Genomic DNA, 6,149 nt, shown 5'->3' on the forward strand with positions numbered 1-6,149 from the left:
TGTTCGCGGTGTGGAAGCAGCAGGTTCATGGCGGTGCCCCCTTCACGGTTTTCAATGCTAGGAAGCCCCCCTGCGAAACTGCTTTTGGAAACCACCCGTCAAAATTTGGTGGGCATTTTCACACGGTGAACTTCGGGCGTAGTTTCCGAGCAATCGAAGGAAAATTTCAAAATTCCAAACCTGGGGTTTTTGCAGAATGGTCTCAATTAGACGAGAGGCGAGAATTTTTGCAAAATCGTCAACAGTTTGGGAGATTTTGTTGGTTTTCTAAAGGGTATATACTCAGTTTTTGGCATGGCCGATTTTTGCAAAACGATTGATCCTTTATTTTCAGGTTGGTTGCTGGGTGCATGTTTCCTTGGTGGCTTGGAATTAGAAGCTTTGATATCATGAAAATGGTGTTTTAGATCTAGGTACATCTTCTGTCAGAGTTTTAGAAGTCACTGGTTCTGACATTCAAGAGAAGATTATTTAGAACTTTTTGTATTCATTCAGTTCTATTCATCGCATGCACAGCTTAATATTTCTGGCTTTGAGCACATTCTAATAGCTAATCTTTTGAGTCTGCTAACCAGTTGCATTTGTTATAAAGGGAATTTCTAAGATCTTGGTTCAGTTTTTGACTAACAGTTGGGAATGTTGAAGTTCTATCTATATCAAATCTGGGGTATCTTGTAGATCTGGTAGCCAATTTTATTCAAAGAATAGGAGGATTTTCAAACTTAAAGTGACGACATCTACTTTTGGTTGAAGATCCACAAGCACCAGAGAACGACCTTGGCAAGAATTCATATAATATTTTGAAGCAAGCCAAAAAAAACACTTCGGTGTAGTATAAATACGCAACAAAGTTTTGAGGCTCTCCATCAACAGGCAGTTGTTGTAGTATTGGTAACAATCGTGAGTCCAAAAGATACAATTTCAGGGGGGAAGTTAGGCCAAAGACATCTATTTCCTACAGAATGTGAGAAGGTTCGGTCTAACTTCATTTGACACTTGGCTATGCTTACGAAAAATCAAGACAATGACTTTGTGCATTAAGAAACAAGGAGAATGCAAAGAAATTTGCAGAATTTTTGTTATCTCATCCTCTGATTGAGAAAGTATATTATGCGAGCCTTCTAGGTCACCCAGGCCTTTAGTTTACATATTTGCAGAAAAAGAAAGGATAGCTCTTGTGAAAGCTGGACGAGAGGATAAAACGAAGTATGCTGCTCAAAAGACCAAAGGACTCAGCAATAGCCAGAAGTAGTGCAAGAAAGGAATGCCTTTAGTTGCAAAATGAACCAAGATACTGAATGAAAAACAACAACCCACTGCAAGTTTTTGACTGGAAGAAATCAGCAGAGCCTGTTATGAAATTATGTACTGAGACTACTGATGGTTTTGCCATAGAAGCTAAAGAAAATGCTTTGGTTTGGTATCATCTCGATGCTAATCCAGATTTTAGATCTTGCCAATCCAAGGAGCTTTTTAGATAATTTGGAGTGTGTTTGCAAATGAGCAAGTGAAGGTCAAAAATGTTTTGTTTATAGGTCTGCTATGGGGTCAAGGTCTATACAGAAGTATTCAATTTTTAATATTGTATAATGTATATGTCAGCTGCAAGTTTATGTATTTAAGGTGATGATGGCTTCCATCAATCTCAATCTATGCAATTTCTTCGGCACGAGAAGATGCTACCTCTGCAATTTGGTCATGGATTCAAATCTGAGCTGCAGAATGTCGATAAAAGAGGTGGCTTCAATGGTGTCTATGACCAAGTTGTTCACATGAAGGGGCTTCTTTTCCTTGAAGCACATGTAATTCTTAGCTTTTGTTGGAAAAGAGAGGGTAGGAAATATTGTATAGATCTTGAGAAACACCAAACACAATGAATTTCCAATTATTGATGAACTCCTATATCTTTCTTTTGTGACATTAGGATATCAGATATATGGAAACCAGGGTTGTTTGATCGCTAGACACTTTTTCTATAGTTTTGCTAGATGTCCAGATAAAAAGTAATCAATTTCTCCTATGGAATTTACCAATAATTATATTTTTACATGAGGAAATAACCCATGCCATGGATAAAGCAGGAGTATATTTTTCAAATAAGTTATATGATGCAAAAGGTTTTGTACAACATACTTCAACAAATGACAAAAATTACTTTTTCAATATTGGATAAAAGGATAGTTGGAGAACAGGCGGCAGAGTTGACCCTGTTTAAAGGGAGGTGGATAGATTTTGAGGAATAGTTACAACAGATTCAGATTTGTTAATTTTAGTTAACAATAGTATGTTCTATGCTTAGCACAATTGTTTCAATGTTCCTTTAGCAGCCTAATGACAATTTCCAATTTAGATTTCCAGTAGCAATCACATTAACCATTAATCAAATTGACACTGAAATTACATAGAACATGAAACAAAATGCAAAAGACACGCCAAGACAAGAGGATACCAGGGAAAAACCCCAATGTGGGCAAATTTACCCTTTGATCAATTCTTCTTATTATTATATCAAAATGTTTAGCAGAGAGAGAGAGAGTAAACAAATCAAATTGACTTGCCAAATTCAAAGTCAAAACAACCCTCTCAAAATCTACAGTCAAATCAGCCCTAACTAGAAAATGAAAGATGATCAACACAACTGTCAAACTTGCCTCCTTGAGCTTAGTGAACCATAGTCAAACTCGACCTTCCTTGTTGGTCAAAATCATCCCAAAACAATCCAGTCAAATTCAGTCAAAGGAAAGAGAAAAGTGTTGTAATTTTCTGCGGTCAAAATTGCAGTCAACACTAAAGTCAACAAAAGTCAAATTCCCCAGAATATCTCGATTTCTGTGCCTAGAAATGTAGCCTAAAAAGACAGAAACAATCCTCCAAAAATCACAGACAAATCTGGTTAAAGAACCCCTAGTCAACGTTGGTCAAACTTGGTCAGCTTCCTGAAATTTTCGGCCTTGCAACTCAGCCCAAAAATTCGTCCTTCTTGTGCCACACGTGTGAGAGATAGAGAATGCCCAATGTTGTATGAACCAATGAGAGAAGGAGAGAGAAGAATGTGTGAGTGATGATGATGCCAAATGAGGTGAGAGGTCACTTGTATTTATACAATTCATTGAGGGTGAAGAGTCATGTCCGTTGGGCTTCATGAGCCTACATGATGATGTGGTTGACCTGAACAATTTGCACATGTGTGTACATAAATTCAAAAATGCACTTCTGCTTGTCCAAATTGGATGATCTTTATATCAATTTTGGTCCTCTCAAAAATAGGAATTTAATACAACCATCATCTCCATCAAATGAGTTGTTCCAAGCTGAATTTGGCCCTAGTTTCCAATTTTAACACTCCCTCTCAACTAGGGAGAATTCCACCTGCCAATCCATCCATCATCATCGATCATTATGCCATCTTGTCGTCATGTACCATTTCTGTATCTCATCTCATCTCTGCTCTATTGAACACTGATATGAATAATGAAGAAGAATTAATCGAGAGTGAGTCACAAGACCTTACCACTTTCCACTGACAAAAGTCAATCCAGAGGTAGAACCTCAATCAGACTTGATCCTAGATCAAGTTGTTGAACACCATGCATCCTAGACATAGGGAGTACGACAGTACATGATGCATCCATTGGTAGTTCTATGGTCCTTATCCAACTTTTCCCAACTCATTGGTTAGATGAGAGGTACTTCCCATGAGTCCCAGACTACATGGGTAGGATGTATGCTGGGGCATCAGTAGGATAAGGTGAACTACTCATCTTATGCATATGTCAATCGTAGGGGAAGGTGAACCAATCACCCTACACACATGTCAACCATCATGGGGTATCATAGGGGAAGGTGAACCACTCGCCATGTACACAACGCACCAATAGGGGAAGGTGAAACACTCACACTATGGTCACTCATAGCTCCAAGAAGTGACCCAAGCCCCCAGGAGCTCCTAGAGCTCAATGTCTAACTCGAACGAGACCCTCATAGGAGGGTCTTTCCACGACTCCAAGTCTTTCTTGAAAAGCTAATAATTTGACATTCCCTAAGGGCTTTTTGAGGATATCTGCGACCTACTCATCAGTCCTGATGTGTTGGAGCCTTATTGCTCCTCACTGTACCATATCCTAGATAAAGTGGTACCTGATATCAATGTTCTTGGAGCAATCATGGAACACAAGATTCTATGAAAGGCGAATCCCACTTTGGTTGTCACAGTAGATCACATTGGTATCCAACACATGCTTAAATAGCTCACTAAAGAGCTTCCTCAACCAAACAACTTCACAACAGGACATACTAGTAGCAATGTATTTAGCCTCAGCAGTGCTTAAAGCAACCAATTTCTGCTTCCTACTCATCCAATAAATTTACGCAGACCCCAATGAGAAGTAAGTTAGCAACATCCAAACGTTCTTTTACAATCTACCACACTGTCAGCCTAGTCAGCATCAGTATATCCATGTAGCCTCAAATTCCTGACAGTGTATCTCAATCCATAGTTTATTGTGCCATGAAGATATCTCAAGAGATTCTTAGCAACAATCCAATATATGTGATGAGGCTCGACCATAAATTGACTCAATGTATTTACATTGAAGCATATGTTTGGACGTGAGTTTAACAAGAACATCAGAGCCCCCACAAGTTGTTGATACTTAGAAGGATTTGCCAATGCGGGCGCAACAACACTTCCACGTAGCTTCTTGAAGTTGAGTTCCACCAGAGTAGACACAAATTTGCAATCCACCATCCCACATCTCTTGAGCAATTTTACAATGTATTTTCCTTGAGAAAGGAAATTAGCACCTGACTTTTGCTAGACCTTGAGGCCTAGGAAGTAGTGCATCATGCCTAGTCCTTCATCTCAAACTCGGAAGCCAACTCCCTCTTGCATTGATAAATGAGAGGGTTTACACCTATCCGAAAAAGATCATCTACATAAAGTACCAGAATGAGAGGCATTTCCTTCTCAACCTTGAAGTATAAGTTAGGATCAACATCGCTCCTTGTAAATCCCAGCTTCATAAGATAGCTATCAATCCTCTCATAACAAACCTTAAGGGCTTGCTTCAACCCACAGAGGTATTTCTTCAACTTGCATACGCGTCCTTCGAACCCCTGATGTTGTTCCACGTTGACTTCCTCCTTAAGCGAGCCATGCAAGAAAGCAGTCTTAATGTCCATTTGGTGTAGGCTCCATCCTTGAGAGGCAACAAGAGAATGAATAGATCAAATAGTGGTATATTGGGAATTCAGTGTGAATATCTCGTCATAGTCCACTCCTTCCTTTTGAGAGAAGCCTCGAGCAACGAACCTGGCCTTATATTTTTCAGCACTCCCATCAACTCCATGTTTGATTTTGTAAAGCCATTTAGAAGTGACCACAAACTTGACCTTGGGTCTAGAAAGCACTTCCCAGACATTATTCTTCATGGTTGATTCATACTCCTCATTCATCCCATCCTTCCATACTTGATGTTTTACAACTTCATCGAATGTACATTGCTCTAATTGAACAATAGTACTCATAGCAGCTAAGTACCCTTGGTACCTGTTCGACTTCTTACTTTCATGGAATGTCCCTCTTAGAGCAATATGTCTTTCAGCATCTTCGAGAGTATCTTTGAGCCACAAAGTTCTTTTCCCTGAGGTAGAGGGATCATTGGGAGGTGGATCAATGGGATCCATCGGGCCTTCAACATCAGCGATCGACTCATCTGTCGGAGGTTCATCCCGCTTTCCTACAACATTATCATTGTCCTTCCTTGGGATAGGGAGATCTCTAGCTTTTCCAAGGGCATAATCTTCATCGAAAGTGACATCATGGCTTATTTCCACTTCTCTTTGACCAGGCACATAGATTCTATATGCCTTTGAATTTTCACTGTAGTCCACAAATGTACCTTTCTTCCCAGATGCTTCTAACTTGTTTCTTTTATTTTTAGGCACATGAAAATACATGGAACAACCAAATATTCTAAAATGAGAAACATCAAGTTTCTTACCAGTGAAAACTTCTTTGGGTGTCTTGAAATCCAATGCTTGATGCAAGCTCCTATTTTGAACATACACGACAGTGTTGGGAGCTTCTCCCCTAAGAACTTCAGTAGGCCTTGGTCATGGAGCATGGCATGGATGGTTTCTATGATTGT

This window comes from Pinus tabuliformis, chromosome 9, assembly GCF_031772625.1.
Source record: "Pinus tabuliformis cultivar Carrire ecotype Pingquan chromosome 9, CPIR1, whole genome shotgun sequence".
Classification (NCBI taxonomy): Eukaryota; Viridiplantae; Streptophyta; class Pinopsida; order Pinales; family Pinaceae; genus Pinus; species Pinus tabuliformis.